Raw genomic sequence first — 17,321 nt, 5'->3', positions numbered from 1 at the left:
AGCCCTCAATCTTGGTGTTTACCACTATGGAACTTGTTCCTGCAGAGGATAGGCTAAGCCTACTTAAAATTAGGCCTAAAAGTCACCCCTTCAGAACCTCTTTTGTTGCTTATATGTGGCCTCTCTCTGCAAGCCAACTCAGCAGGTAAACTTACTGCCCTCACTCCTACATGGGACATGACTTCCAGAGATATAAACCTCCTTGGTAAAGTGGGACAGAAATCCTGGGATGAGCCAGAACCTGGCATCAAGGGATCAAGAAAGCTTTCTTGACCAAAAGCGGGAAGAGAGAAATGAGACAAAATAAAGTGTTGGTGGCTGAGCCATTTCAAACAGAGTTGAGAGGTTATCCTGGAGCTTATTCATATGCATTATATAGATATCACCTTTTTGATTTATGTTGTATTGGAATAGCTGTAGGGAAGTACCTGAAATCGTTGAACTGTGTTCCAGTGACCTTGATTCTTGATGACGGTTGTATAAAAGATACAATGTTTACAGTGTGACTCTGTGATTGTGAAAACCTTGTGTCTGATGCTTCTTTTATCCAGGGTAGGGACGAATGACTAAAAAATATAACTAAAAAATAAATAAATAATAGGGAAACAAAGGGTAAAATAAAGTGGGTAGATGGAATTACTAGTGGCCAATGAGAGGGAGGGGTAAGGTATATGGCATATATGAGTTTTTTTTTCTTTTTTCTTTTTATTTCTTTTTCTGGAGTGATGCAAATGTTCTAAAAAATGATCATGATGCTGAATGTACAACTATGTGATGCTATTGTGAACCACTGATTGTACACCACATATGGAATGTATGTGTGAAGATTTCTCAATAAAAATATTAAAAACAATATTTTGCATTCAAAATTTAATTTTAAATGTAACACTAATATGTATACATTGCATTTTCCAATTACTTATGTCAATAAAATATACCAATTAATAGACTCTGGAGTTGTAAGTGTTGACGAAACGTACATATTTAATTACAAATATTAAAATTTTAAGTATTTGGAGTAGTAAAATTTTAAACAGGTTTGCTAAATCTTTTTGAATATAGAAATCACCAGAGGGCATACACTATCAATCCACCATCTTTTTAGAAATCAATATGCAAAAAGTGGTATTTTTGTTTATTATTCAGTACATTACTTGTTATGGTTTTATGGAGGTGGAATGTGCAAAATTAGGCTGTTTTTCTTTATGAAGTGTCTTGATTTCCCAACTGCAATCACCAATATCATAAAATGAGCTGGCTTTAGCAACAGGGATTTATTGGCTCACAATTTTGAGGATGGGAGAAATCCAAAATTGAGATGTTAGCAAGATGAAGCTTTCTCTCTGAAGACTGTGACATTCTGGGTCTGGATGTTGGGAATCCTTGGTCCTCGGCTTTTCTGACACATGGTATTACCATTGATTTGAAATTTTTGTGTTTTTTTGTGGGGGGTGGTGCATGGTCTGGGAATCGAACCCAGGTCTCCTGCATGGAAGGCAAGTATTCTACCACTGAACGAACCATGCACCCTAACATTGATTAGATATTGAGATATTAGATATTGAGAGGATAGTACCATTGATTTCTAGCTTGTTCCCATGGTTTCTCTCTTGATATCTGAATTTCACATGGCTCATTAAAGACTCCAGTAATCCATACTAAACCCATCCTGATTCAGTTGGCCACACCTTAACTAACAATAATAAAAATATTCTTTCATGAGTCGTAACAAATGTACCACACTATTGCAAGGTGTTAATAGGGTGGTATATGGGAGCTCTGTATTTTATGCATAATTTTTCTGAAAACCTAATAAAAAAAATAACTTCTAAAGGTCCTATTTGCAATGGGTTCATACCCACAGGAATGGGACTAAGATTAGGATCCTGTCTCTCTAGGGTGCATAATTCAGTGTAGCACAAGAAGCATGAGCTTTGACCCTGTAATATCAATACATGAAATGAATATGTTCAAAAATGAAATGGAGCTTGAAGTACTCTGCAATTTAGAAAATGTGTTAAAATGTAATGGCTAGGATATATTTCGATGGATATAGCTATAGCAAGAGGGAGAGAGAAAGAAAAATACCAAGCAACAGGAAAGAAGGGGTACTATATTCTCAGTTTTAATGCATCTCTCACATAAACTCCAAATACTTTTATATCTTTGACATAAACTCTAGAAATGTTCGAAATCCCCTGCTTACAAAATATGTCTCAACTTTCAAGGGGCAACTAGCTCTTCCTTGACAACAATTTTGAGATATTTGTTTGTTAAGCACCACTTAGAAATTTTAGGTGATGTTTATTTTAATCACCATTATTGGTCAGATACAAAAAATTATTACTCACTTTCTATGAATCTGAACCTGTGTTGGCACTGTAGTGGTATAAGAGTTTCAGGCAAAGTCATTATCCATGGAGTTTTCCATTTTGCCAATTCCTATTTCTCATGGGTAGATAATTAAGAAATGCTGATTTGAAAATAAACTCAGATAAGCCCGAGATGATCTCAACTCAAATATTCATAAGCATAACATAGGCACACGTGGCATTTTGATATTAAAAGTCAACATTTAAAAATTATTTACATAATATGATTGGAGTTTTAGGTAATACCAGGTTTCACAGTATTTTCAGATTTCTTTCTCCTCTCTGCCCACAGGAAGATTCTATTTCCCTGATACCTTAAATTCAGATGTGATCATGTAACTTATTTTAGTCAGTTAAATGTGAGCAGAAGAGAGCGACATGCCATTTCCATTGGAAAAGTGTTTAATGCATTTTTCTTCACTGTGCGGATCTTGGAAACAAGAGGGGCCCATCAGATACAACCAATCTAGAATGCCCTGTGATCACACAGAAGTTAATTCATCTGGAGAGTTATCCAGATTCTCGGAGGACTTGCATAAGCAAGAAATAGACTTTCCTTATGAGAAGTCATTGAGATGAGGGTACTATTTGTTACAACGTATACCAGCCTCTCTTGACTGATGCAAATTGAGAAAACAATACCAAGGTTATTTTCAATTGAGGAAACAAAATTAAGACTGAAGTGAGTGGCTGGAAATTACTTGGCTAATTACTGCCAGAAACATGATTAGATCCAATTCTTCTGATTTTATTTCCTATTAAAATACCTTCATCTTAGCTCTTACCAAGTCTATTCTTACTATTTAGCAGAGAGAGTGATATGAAATAAGGTCAGTTGCAGCCTAGATAAGCTATAAGTGGTGACCAAAAATCATCATATTCAAATACAAAGTATTCGATTCATTAATTTCTTTGATTTATCTATGAATATCTATTTCATCTTCCATGAGGAAAAATATCGAGTATTTTCAGCTGAGTTTTACAATTTATCCCTAGAGTTTGGTATCAAATAGACACTCTCTTAAAATAGAAAACAATTATGCAATTCTGCTAAGAACTAACCTACCTTTTCCATAGGTTTGACACATGCAGTGTTAACATGTCGTTGAGTGTTACACTTGGGGTTTGAGATTGACAATCAGCAAGAAAACCAGGTGGAACTGTTGAAAGAAGTCAATGTGAAAATCACTTCATTCCCTTTAAGTTATTTCTGGCAGAAAAGAGAATGTGACATCAGCACCGAGAACAATGAAGAAAAAATTCCTATCCTTTTTTTCAGACTTGGTTCATGCTCCAGTCAAATTCCTGCTTTTCTTATATATCACTTATAAACATATACATTTAAAAAGTACTACATGAGTTCTTTGCAATATGCTATTGCCTTTTATTCTGTCATTTCATTGTCATTGACCTTAATTGCCTTAATTGACTGTTATATGTTTCTTCCTTGTAATGGACAATCCTCTTCTTATTTCTTCCTGAATATATGATAAATTCCCAAAATGTCAGTATTCATGAATCACCTTCACATTTTTTGAACATATACATTTACAAGTCATTTTTCTATTTGATTTCTATTTTAGATTCACTGTTTTTCTGCTTTTTTTCTTATTAAGTTTTATTCTAAGTTTGTCTCTGGTTTTCTGTCATTTTTAACTTGACTTCTATTTTAGACTCACTATTTTTTCTGCTTCATTTTTTAAAGCATTATTCCAAGGTTGTCCCAAGTTTGATGTGCTGGTTACATTTGAGGCTCACCCACATTATTGAGGTTAATCTCCTTTACTTAAAGTCAACTGCTATAGATGCTAATCACATCTAAAAATGACCTTCACAGCAACATCTTGGCTTGTGTTTGACTAAACAACAGAACACCACAGCCTGGCCAAGCTAACATAAAATTAACCATCACAACTGGGTTGCCAGTTGATGCCTACATGCATTGACCTCAGGTTCAGAATTCTGTTTGCTTTATCTGATTCTATCTGTAGTGGACAGGTATTGTTTATTCGCTAGCATTTATTTCCCCTTCTGGTAATAGCATCCAAACTTTCCTTTAGAAATATAAACCTCCACTTATCTTTAGTCCATTTGGTTTGTGTACAAAAACTCCAGCCTAAGAGGCAAAGAGAATATGTTATTTATAGTCAACCAATAAGCTGTTCCATCCTCCTGGACACTGCACTTGTTTGAAGACGTGTACGTGGACCAAATTCATTCAATATGAGTAAATCGAGGATTTTTATTGAACAAATGGAATGAGAAGTTACCTTTCCAGTGTGCTTCCTAAACTACTATACTTTGAACTAGAGGCAGTAGTAGCTATATTAACGCCATTCCCCTCACAGAGAATGAAGCAAAGCAGAACCGGAAAATAAAATAGTTTTGCAATGACTTCTTTTCAACACCTAGATCCAGCTTTACCTTAACCCTAAAGATTTACTCTTAAACATTTCAGTTACCAGAATCAATAAGTTCCTACTGATTTTGCTTAAATAAATTTAAGATGAGTTTATATCACTTGCCACAGAAAGCGTTCGATTATATAATAACTCAGGGTTCTGCAAAGCTGTCCTGCAATGAAACCTGCATCAGAATCATATTGGATTCTTTAAAACTATGCAGATTTTTGGGCCCCACCCTTGACTTATTGATTCAGGATTTCTGGAAAATTCAGCTTGTGAATATACATATGTTGTCACTCAAAAATATAATAGTTACTGATCTGGAATCTGCTTGGTACTCTCCATTTTCTTGAACCACCACGACCCCAGAATCTACTTCCAGGCTTAGTTGAAACTATACTATTTCCTCATCTCTGTCTTTCCACTATTGTGAAAAAAATAACGTGGCCTTGACTTTTTCTATACCTGAAGTAACTATCATAATCTTTGTATTTAATCAGAATTCAGGTCTTTGTCTGGCCTGGCCAGAGATTGTCTTCAAGAACCTTCCGTAAAGCAAAAGATATTTAGAAACAGTGAGTTTTTGTAAAAACAGAATTTCAAATGAGCCTGGTAACAATTATTTCTATCTGATATGGATTCTACAATGCATTCCAAGGTGTACAGTTAGGAATGCAGAGGATTCTTTTTGTCCTAAGGCAAGGGATTTCACATATTATTGAAAGAATTCTGGAGTTGGGGCAAAACAATGCATCAAATATAAAGACAGATGCAATCCAAATTGATCATGGAATGTTTTGATGGACCAAAAAAAAAAATAGAGAGAGAGAAAGAGAGAAACATGTTGGTACTCTGGGGCTGCAATGAGAGCGAGGGAGGGCATAATTAAAATGGAACTGGTTAGGCAATCTGAATGGTCTGGATGCAAAGTTGCGAGGAAGTATAATTCAGCATCACAGTGTTAACACCCCACGGCTTTTCCCCAGCTCATGTTGTAGATGTTTCCTCCTGATTCTGCCCGGGTGGTCTGTTTGGCGGAGGTCTTTTGGTTTGCATTCAGTACACCTTTCGGCTTCTTCTCCACTTCCTTGGTTGGTTCATTCATTCTAGTTATGATTACCTGATAAAGAGTAGAGGTGACACTTCCAAACCACTAGTCCAAGCAGTCTCATAAGACAGGAAAATCCACCATTTGTCTAATTTAAAATAAAAAGGTGTGTTTTACATAGAACAAACCCTAGCAGCCAGCCACAGAAATTCCTTTCACCAGCTCTACTACTTCTCTTTGGTATTCAATATGATCTTTTAAGCAACAGGCAGCCATTGTAAGAGTTAAATGAACCTCTAATTTTTCAGATAGAAATGAGATTTACAAGGTGTTTAGTTTTTGCAGACCTGCTAAATTCCTAAGTTTACACATTTCAATGCTTGATCATAGGAGTAGCTAAAAAATATTCTCCTCTTTTTCAAGTACTAAATAACTCCAGAGGACATTTGGTTATTTAAAAACTGCTTAGAAAACACAGCAGGGAAAGCAGCTCATGAATTTAATTCTATGGCATCATTTTCAAAAAGACAGGTTAATAATTGAGTGGCTTTGCCAAGAAAGATAAAATAGAGAATAGTTAGGAACATACTTTGTCAAATGAACAATCACTGTTGGTATGCAATGCTGAGACTGGCAGAGTCTAAAAGCAAATACGTAGAACAGCTGAGATCCATAAACAGTGCATTTTGGACTCTGCCTCTATCATTTTGTCATCCAGGTATCTGCAAGTTGAAGGATCCAGGGACTTCAGCTGCTCCTCCTCCATGGATCAGTCATTGAGAATAGTGACCAACTCTGCTGCACAGGGTGTTGGTCAAGTTCAGGTTCACAGCTCAATTGCTTAAATCCTAGAGTAGTTAAAAGCAATTTTTCCCTTCCAATCCCATGGAAACTTCTTCCAAAATGGAGACCCTATAGATAATCATGCTTTACATCACATGCTACTGTTCAGCCATGGTAAACCTGATAGATTCTATTAACACATTGAACTATGTATGAATGTAGACCACACAAGTTTATCTTTTTTTAATTTGTGACTTAATCAAAATACATAGTATTTGGGCCATACCATAGCAACAGCTTTCTTTACTTTTAATGATAAAATGGATAGAGCAGACATATAGTCTTGTCAAAATATTCTCATCAATTCTATTTAGGATCACATAAGCAGAATGTCTATCTGCCAGCAACCTTAGAAACTTAGGAATGTATAATCATGAACTTGGATAGTTTAATTTCTATTTATTTTTCCATATTAGGTTCTTTACTGTTTGCCTGAGGTTGGTCCTTCTTCCTATTTTCAGTTGAATTCCTGATTTTGAAAAGGTTAAGCCTTGCATCACTGATCTTTCCCACACAGAGATATACACTAGTGAAGTTTCTTTGGTAATTCTTCCTAAAGGTCTAAGACTATTGTTTTATTTTTATCTCTCCTGCTTCCCTGTTAATAAGAGCTGGGCCACTGGTCCTCTTTCTTCTTTGCATAAACAAACCTTAAAATATTCTCTAACAATGAAAGGGAAGACAGGACCAGCAAGAGGCCCTTTCCTTAGAAAAGAAGGACATTGGTTATATTGTCTGAGTCGAGAAATGGAAATAGAAGAATTGTAAGTGCACATTAGAGTTTTCTTAGTAAAAAATGGCCATTGCTGCTACATTCCCAATAAAGGTTAGATAGCAGGTAGCAATGTCCTTGGCTGGTTTTCCCACTTCTGGCAAGAGAGGGAAGGAAGCTAAAGATATGACCCAACTTGCACATGATGAATCCTTTAATTTACACAAAAAAACTTCAAATCTGTGATTTGGTTTCAGAAACTAAATCATGAGGTTATTATAGCAATCTGTTTTTATTCAAATAGGACTCAGATGTCATTACCTCAACAACAACCATTCTAAAATATATAGTTTGAAAGTGATGTTGGGAACCCCATTTGGTCTAATTGCAACAGAGCAGAGTGATCTCAAGCTTGATCTCTACCCTCAGACCTCTTAGGTATGAATTCCAGTTCCATCATTTCACAGCTGGGTAACCTTGGGTGAGTGTGTTATTTCCTTGTGCCTCCACTTTGTCTTCTCTAAAATTGACAGTATTTTTACCTACTTTACATGGCTATCATGAGACTTATGACATATAGCAAGATACATGCAAAAGGCTTTAAAAGATACTGGCATGTTATAAGTTTTAAGAAATACTAACTATTATTATATTTATTTATGTGTAATAAGGGAAGTCTATCATATTATGAATTTTATAACAAATCAGATGGTATTTGGTCTCTTGACAATGTCTTTGAGGGGAGTGATTATATATATATATATATAATTTTTAACAACATAATATATTACTAACATACTACTATAACAGGAAGCATAGGATCATAGTCTAATATGAATAGACTCTACCTTGTACTCTACTCTGGTTCTTATACACATACTCTAAAAATTTCTAAAATTCTTTTGTTAACTTACAGTTTTTATCCATGTAGGAAACCTCAAGTCATTGCATTAAAACATTGCATGATAATCTCTAATGAAATAACCAGGGCTCTTTGGAAATTTGGCTGATTCAAGAGTCTAGAGGAATCCCCCTACAAGATGTTTATTAAATACAAGGAAGAAAATTTGAATGTGATCATGAACAGAGCTGGCTGACCACCTTAAATAAGTGATCAAGGTTAATAAGACTAGTAATGAGACATACTACCATCATCTACCTCCTGATATAATGCACTGAGAAGAGCATAATCCTTCTGTGGTCCTTAGACAAAAAATGCAATCCAGAGTTTAATCATAAGGAAACACCAGAGAAATGCAAAATGAGGGACATTCTACAAAGTAACTGTCCAATCTTTTTCAAAAATGACAAGGTCGTGGAAGACAAAGAATCATATCAGTTTGGAGGAAACTAAGGAGACACGACATCTAAATGCGATATAAGCTTATAGATTTAATTCTGGACTGGAAAAATGACATTAAGGCAGAAATTGGTAAAATCTGACAGAACAGAAATAAACTATTTTTATAATACTTTTTATGTAACTAATCTCTACGCATGTTAGCGCATCCAAGATGAATGGTATTTATCTAAATATGAAATTTGTGTCACCTTTGTTTTCTGTCTGTTCTCTGGGAAAATATCCCCTAATAATATATGTGGCATAGTCTTACTTTCTCAGTAATCAGCTTCAACAACACCTCCTCCAAGAAGCCTCCATTCATTCTGCTGGCAGGCATGGTTACTATTTCTCCTTCATCTCTGTTGCTGCTCCTGTCTTCACTTGCTAACCATACTTACATTTGTCACCATGTACTCAGCATTAAATACTAGAAAATGACCACTAGACAGTGATCACCCTGCAAATAGGGTAGGAACAGAATTTTTCCAGTTATTTTTACTCATGGTCTTCTACAGTTCATAGTTCATTACACAATCTTCAAAACTCTATTAGTAAGTTATTTCACTTATAAATTCAGGATTAAAATCACCTATTCGGATCCAGTCAAGAGATAAGTTAAATGGTAAAAATCTGATCATTTTCTAAGCTAATTTCATGTGAAACTATTTATTCGGATGCAGATGGGCTGGGAAGTTATATGACATTGAACCCTTAGGGTCCACATTCAATAACTACTAGCAACTAAAACAGAAGCTGTCATGATCCTGTAACTTATGCTAATTTGCCATCAGCCCAAACCAGATTGATTTGTTTTAAAAGAATATGCCTAAAACTTCAAACTCTCTTCTGACCTATGAACTATGAGCATCTCCCAGAAAGATTTAAGGAATACTCATTCTTATTCTCCTAATGAGATCTTTGAGGCGAGACCAAGAGAATTAGAACCCTTTATTTACTGTACAACAAGGACCATGTAACTTTCTAGCCAGGTCAGCGTGGGAAGGTATTGCCCTATAAGTTGACTAGAGCCCGTAGCTTCTATTTGTGTCCCTGTTGCCTGTCTTGGAAACCAGTTGTCTGCAAAATGAAAGATTAATGAGACCATCTTCAGCCCTGCTTTAGGCAATCACATTTATCCCTCATCATTCTGCTTCCCCAGCCCTGACATTTAGCTTCTTCTTACACTGCTGTCTGATATAACAAACTGCGCTGGGTAATTCCCCCCAGCCAAGCAGGAGATTTAGAAGCACCAGAGAGTTCTGGAAATTTATCCCGCCCATCGTGAAATGCTTTCTGTACTGGCTTCGCAGCCCAAGGGAGAGAAAAAAATGAGTTCACTTTGGGTTGTGGGGCCATTACAAATAAAAGAATCATAAGACTCACAAAAGGAAAAAAGTTATTTGGGAGGGAGGATAAGAATTACTATCTTGACACCTTATAACTAACAATAGTTGGAAAATTTCTTCAACATTACTTAAACTACCTGGCTTAATATGACAAGATTAGTTTTAGCAGTCTGGCTTTATTTCCTGAAAAAAAAAAAAAAACCCAACTTTGCTGGTAATTGATACTCCTACTTTTGGTAGTAAAGAAATTTTTGTTAAAAAAAAAAAAGCTGGATTGTGGGTGGGAATGAGCTGATTTGAGCCAGTGCAACACATATATAAATAGCCCATTTCTATGTACAGGAACATTTTAGGTTCCTGTATTCTCATCAAAGGCCGGAGGAAACAAATTTATATCAAAGGTTGGTTATATATCTATGGGAACTGAATATTTTGCTTGAATATAGCAAAACAAGAAAGGCACCACTAAAGTTTTATTTGTCCCCAAACTATTCCTATATTTCAGATCCAAGCTAGTTAGAATGTGGGATATGAGAATGTGAGATTGCAAGAACTACAAACATTTCTTTTTATGAAAATTTGTTTTAAATTCTGCATTGTTTGTGGACTAGTCAGATTTTTTCCTTCAAGCAGATATTGAATAATTGGAGAAGGGAGGCAGGGGATGGTTCAGAGTCATGCCAAATGCCAACTCAGCTGGATCTAAGGTCATGTACAATCACACATCTCCTGGCTAATGGAATCCCTTCTCAACCTCCAAATGGAATTTCTACTCAGGATTATCTAGAAAACCAACCATTCACTATAGCGATGCTCCAATGACAGCCACCCAAGTGGCAGATGCACAAACGAGTTCTTTATCTTTAAAATGTTTGCCGGTAGGCCTTAGACTTAGAAAATGGGAGGTTGGCAAAACTTATGGTTTCCCTAAGAAACAACAAACAAAAAAATTAAGATTCAAGGAGGCTAGCATGACTTAAGCGAGGATACATAGTTACAAAGTAAGATCACATATAAAGATATGTTTTGTTTTTGTACCCACGAAATATTTGCACACAGGCTAGCATTCAAGCTCTGAGTCCATATACTTTCAGACAAGGGTCTAAAAATGCTTTTTGCATTGACGTGTAAGTGATGGAGGAGGCTTGTTGGGTCCATCTTGACATGGGTATCATCCTCTTGATAGGGAATAAGATTTTAGCTAAATCTTGAAATATGTGTCAGAGAGCTGACAGGTAGAGAAGAATCAGGGAAAAGGGAGAAGAGCCTTTCTCTTTCCCCTGAAATTTCATTAAGCTGATACACTTCTGTATATTTGTTAGGAAGAGCCCCATGAAAGACAAATCTAGAGTAAACTAGACTGGCAATCCTGTTGGTTCCATCCATCCCCTCTTCCCCACTTTAAGTTTCCAGGTCTTTAATAATGTACAATTGTAAAAGTTCCATTAACAATTACCACTCATTCCCACAGGGTAACAGGCATGGATTTTCTCTCCCTCTCTTTCAGTGAATTGCCTAGCTTTTCTAGTGTCACCTAGATGCAGTTTTGGTTAAACTTTCCATAGGGATCAACTTATTTTGGAAATCTCCTGTATGCTTGGCAAATAAAAGCTGTACTATCCACTTGAATTTGGAGCCAAAAGATATGGAATCTAATCTCTTCATTCTCACATGTCACCTTTGGGCAAACCACTTAACCACTTTGAGCCTTGGAGTTCTACTTGTAAAATGAGAATAACACCCACTGCAAAAATCTTTGGCAATGGGATAGTATACAAGTGAGAGAATATGCAGGAAAGCCCTTCAGAAACTAAAATGGTATTACACCATTGTTAGCTGTGATTGTCATTGCAGGCTCACAAGCCCTTTCAGAATCTCTTGAGACAAGATAGCTTCAAAATTCAGAATATTTAGAATTTTAGATTCATTGCATATGCTAAATATTAGATTCAGTGATGTCTGGGGTAGCACCTCATAATCAAACACATTAATATTTCTGCAGCAGAATAGACATAGTTTCCTACTAAGTGGGAGAAATAAAGACTCTGATGAGTCTCATGACAGTTGAGGGCAAGTTTTGCTCCCAATTGAATAACACACACACACACACATACACACACACACACACACACACACACACACAAAGACTTTCCATTACAATACCTTTTTGGATTTTGGTATTGGTGATGGGAAACTATCTTACTGTATTCACATGGCTTTAATATTAAATCCCACTTCTTTTTTAAACAACATTTTTAAAGTGCTTAAATGTGAGGGTATAGCATAAGACCTGTTTCCTGTATCTTGTAAACAATGGGGGCTCCTGGAACCAGAAACTGCTGGAAAATCTGAAACCATAAAATAAGGATTTAGGAGATGACTTTGACTACTGAATTATTGTATAGATGTTCCCGGTTTAACTGCTAACTAATGTGTTATCTATGTATAGCAGTGTTTAATGCTGGCTTAATTGTTAATCAGTGTGTTAGGTGTTTAACGCCTTTTAAGTGTTAGTTGGTGTTTCAGTCTAGTTCTTATTTGATGGGTTTCTTAAATGCAATAAGTCTTAAGTGTCTGTTTAAACTTGCTTGTTGGTGTCCTATTGCATTTGTATTGATCAAGAATTCCTAATTGGTTATTGATGGAAATTCTTTAAAAAGGGAACCTTTGAGCTGTATTGAAAATTGCAAAGAGTTTAGTTATGAATCTATGAGAAAAAGGTTAATTTTTGTAACATAATCTGGCCTCAATATGATTTAAAATAAAAATGCTACCATTACAGTTAAAGTTAAAAATAGTACAGTTACTATTATTCTGCAAAAAGGTAGAAATAGGATGCGATAATATCTTCAATCTTCTATTAGTCCCTCTCAAAAATATTTCTGTTTCTGTGTAACTAACTTTCGATTGTGTCTGTCTGCCTATTCACTGTATATTCTCATACCTCTGAATGGTAAAACAAATTTTAAAAATTCTTAAAGAGCTCTATCTGAATTGCTCAGAAATAATCACCTTTATACAAATATATATATATATATATATATATATATATATATATATATACATTAGTACTTCTGAAGTAAAAAAAAAAGAAAGAAAGAAAAAAAACTCTCTGAATGGCAAGACTCAAAAATTTTTTTTACTTTCTTTTTTTAATTTTTGTAATTATTGTAACCAAACCTGGACATTAGAAAGAAACCACCCAGGACTTTCCTTAAAACCACAAAAAGCTGCCAAAGGGCTGCCTCTTGGAAAGGCAAAGACTTTTCCAATTGTCCAGTCACAATTTTTAGTGAAATAGATCTAAAAGTTAAAAGAAGGGCATAGGAACTCTCAAATCCCACCCTGCCCTCACCTAAAACTTTTAACAGGCCAGGCTTCATTCTTTCCATGCAACCTATCCCTGCCCCAGAGTCTCAGTACCTGAGACAGCCAAGGAAAAAAGACTAGGTATTGAAAGATGGGGAAAGGTGTGGTTTAAAATTCTTTTTACTGGGTCTGGAGATTAGAGGTGGTAGGCAGAGAAGAAAGGCTGCAGAATAAGCCATGTTTGTTAAAATTATTTTTTCCAATAATACTTTGCAATGGTAACCATAGTAATCAAATCATTATTAAAATACGAATGGCCTTGGGATAAGAATAACTGAATAAAATCTAATTGCCAAATTTCAGTAAATAAAGTGAAAGGTCTTAGAAAGATATGGAAAAGTTTTCCTGGGTTTAAGTTTGGGACAAATTAAAAAATTGCAGTGTATTTTCCAGAACTTGATAGTCAATGTGCTTTAAAAATTGTTTGCAATGTTAAGATATTATGAAAACAAAGAAATTTTTCAACCTCTGCTAAAAATAATTTTATGAAAACTTTTTTGAGTGAATAAATACAATTTTATTCTGCTTGGGTATGTTTTCTCTAAATTTATACAAGCCTACTGATAAAATAAGCTAGTTTTATAAGTACATTCTCAATATTCCTCTTAAAAACAAACTTGCTAGATGGGTTAGGCTATATAAACTGAATACTGTACATGGTAATGATGACATTGTTAAAATATAATAAAATAAGAATATGTTGATTCTTCAAATATATTCTATTTAAGAAATCAGTCAAGTTTTGTAAGAAATATAAATGACATTTTTTATAACCTTAATTACGTGGATTTCAAAGATTCTGGCTTTTGGTTACTTTGCCACTTGCTATCTCATTATGTGGAAGACTTTGAATTTTTAGTGGCTTTGTTAATGTCAATCAGTCTATTTTTGTTAGTAAATACTATCATGAATAGGCAAGACCTAATTTTTAGGTTCAAAGAGTTTATATTCTATTTAGAATATACATGTATTAGGGGATAATAAGATGGTACTAATAAAAGAATAAAAATGTTGAAATAATTTTAAAAAGCTGATAGCTAAAAATGACCCTTGTAAGACCTTAAAGTAAGGAGGTAGCATTTGAATAGGGCTCTGAACTAGTTTTTTAAAAGCTATAATTTAATTTTATAAACTAACATATTCCTGGTATTATTTAGCACTTAAGAATAATGTTTAAAAATCTGAGTTTGTTTTTTTTCTGATAAAAATCCCTTAATATTAAAAAGCTGATTATATTTCAAACTCAGAGCTCTTTTGACTTTTGAAGGTAGTGTTGGATTGGATTGAGAAATTTTAAGCATGTTGTAATCATTTGTGTGTTGTGAGTATAAAGTATGCAAATGCCTGGCTGTGTTCTAAACTCAACCATAAATTTTGTCCTCCTTCCATTATTTTATACCATCTTTGTCTCTTCTTCCCTTCCTGAATACTGTTATTCAAAGGAAATATACATGTGCAAAAAAGCTCTGTGAATTTGTTATTGAATTTATTTCTGATTATGTACGGTCTGAATAATAAAAACTATAGGTGGGATAGATAGTTTCTTTATTATTTCCCATACTAAGATGATCATATTCTCTGATTAAGAGTGAATTTTGCTTGCACATTGACTACAAGCCCTGAATAAGTATAGAAAATTATAGAAAGTTTATAGAAGTAAATTATGTCTGTCATTGTCAATGCTGACCAAAAATTTAATAAACTTGTTTATCATATATTAAAAAGGTTTTGTGTTAAACTGTGTACTCATACAAAACTAAAGTTGAGTTTTCTCTCTGTTAAAATAATGTGGATTGAGTGTGCACAGGTGGTTCAGTGGTAGAATGCTCGCCTTCCATGAGGGAGACCCGGGTTCGATTCCCTGACGATGCACTCCCCACCGAAAAAAAGGCTGTAAAATAATGTGGATTGTTAGTCTGCTCTTCTTGTAAAGTTTTAAAAGTTTTTCTTAATCAGCTGCGTATTATGTCTAGGAAACAAAGATTTTACATCAGAATAATATTTTTATTAATGGTTATGTTAGCCTTATCATCCTTTATTCCAGTAGACAAGTCTTACTTTTAAGGGAAAAAAACGTATGAAGAATTTGGTCTTTCATCTTGTAAAAGTAAGGTGTTAAAATAGTTTAACATATTTCATAGGGGGTATTGGGAGGTGTTCTAGTTTGCTAGCTGCCAGAATGCAGCACACCAGAGACGGACTGGCTTTTAATAAAAGGGGATTTATTGCATTATTTCTTCAGAGGAAAGGCAGCTAACAACTGAGGTTCTTTCTTATATGGGAAGGCACAGGGTGATCTCTCCTGGCTTTCTCTCCAGGCCTCTGGCTTCCAACAACTTTCCCCAGGGTAATTTCTTTCTGCATCTCCAAAGGCCTGGGCTGAACTGCGAGTGCTGAGATGATGTATGCTGAGCTGCTTGGGCTGTGCTACATTGAGCTCTCTCATTTAAGCACCAGCCAATTAAATCAAACATTATTCATTACAGCAGGCATGCCCCCCAGCTGACTGTAGATATAATGAGCAACAGATGAGGTTCACGTACCATTGGCTCATGGACACAGCAACAGAACTAGGTACCTTCACCTGACCAAGTTGACAACTGAATCTAACCACCACAGAAGGTATTACAGGTATTACAATGGTTAAAAAGGATTTTCTATCTTGGTGTTAACTAAATCTGTATGTGTAAAATGTTATCATATACTTAATGATTGTATAAAAATTCCTAAAAGACTTAAAAATATTCTCACTGTCCATGTTATATCCTGATACTAATCAGTAGAATCTTAAACAATGGTATGCTGTTATTAGCCATGGTTTTAGTTATTCCCCAAAACAAAGTCTACAGATCGTAGAAACTGCCAAATTTACTTGTCAGTCACACTGCCTTGCTCTAATACTTCTCTAAAAGGATATGTGGTCAACTATAGATCAGAGCTTCATCTTTACCAAGGAAAGACCTTAAAAGAGAGGCAGGACAATATATAAATTATATTTTATCTGTTAATTAACATAACTCTGGTAAATGTGTAAAGGTGAAACAAAAAAAACGCTGCTATGGTTTATTAATATAAAACAACTGTCTAGTATTTTTATTTCTGAAAGTGGCTTCCTTTAAAAATGTTTATAAAGATTAGGGCTTAGATGGTAAACTTTAACTGTTATCTTTAAATTCCGAGATGCTTTGCCTTTTGTATAACCTTGTAGCTCCTGGAACATTAAGTATCTATGTGACAACTGAGACTCAGAGTTAGTTCTCCAGCTCTGAAAGAACAGCATTACTCCATATAGCAATTGTTAAAAAAAAAAAAAAAAAAAAAACTGAAAAAGATCAGATTCTGATTAGAGTTAACTGAAACTGATCTGGTTAAAACTTAGGTAAATCAATACACAAGGTAAAAAGTATATATATTGTCTGTGTTTTAACACATTAACATTTGTGGGAGACCAAAAAAAAATACTTATTTCATCAAAAATTTAAATTTCCTGTAGCATACCATCTAATTTAACCTGTCTGGTCAGTTTATTTAAACAACCCAATTCAGCTTTATTTAATATGGAACTCAGAATAAAAAATAAAATATCAATATTCTGTAAAGTTAATGTTATCTATAATATATTTTTTTAAACATGGGCAAGCCCCGGGAATTGAACCCGGATATCTGGCATGGAAAGCAAGAGCTCTGCCAGTGAGCCACCATGGCCCGCCCTCTATATAAACTTTACTTATTAAGTTTGTTTTTCAGACTCTGGATTGTTCCAATGCCAGATAAGCTCTGAAACTTAACAAATACCGCATTCTCTAAGAACAGAACTAATTTTATCTGTCTGCGCCTTCATGACAATGCCTCTTTTCAACCTTGGAGAAGTTAGAAGAGTCATT

General features: G+C 34.9%; 1 non-coding gene across 1 annotated transcript; it reads right to left on the bottom strand.

Annotated features, from left to right (window-relative positions):
- Positions 1-1,455: 1,455 nt before the first annotated feature.
- Positions 1,456-1,526, bottom strand: TRNAG-UCC (transfer RNA glycine (anticodon UCC)). Its single transcript has one exon. It is a non-coding gene; the product is annotated as a tRNA-Gly (tRNA).
- Between the last annotated feature and the right edge of the window lie 15,795 nt (positions 1,527-17,321).

Source organism: Tamandua tetradactyla, chromosome 12, assembly GCF_023851605.1.
Source record: "Tamandua tetradactyla isolate mTamTet1 chromosome 12, mTamTet1.pri, whole genome shotgun sequence".
Lineage (NCBI taxonomy): Eukaryota > Metazoa > Chordata > Mammalia > Pilosa > Myrmecophagidae > Tamandua > Tamandua tetradactyla.
This window is presented reverse-complemented; position numbering and strand designations above follow the sequence as displayed.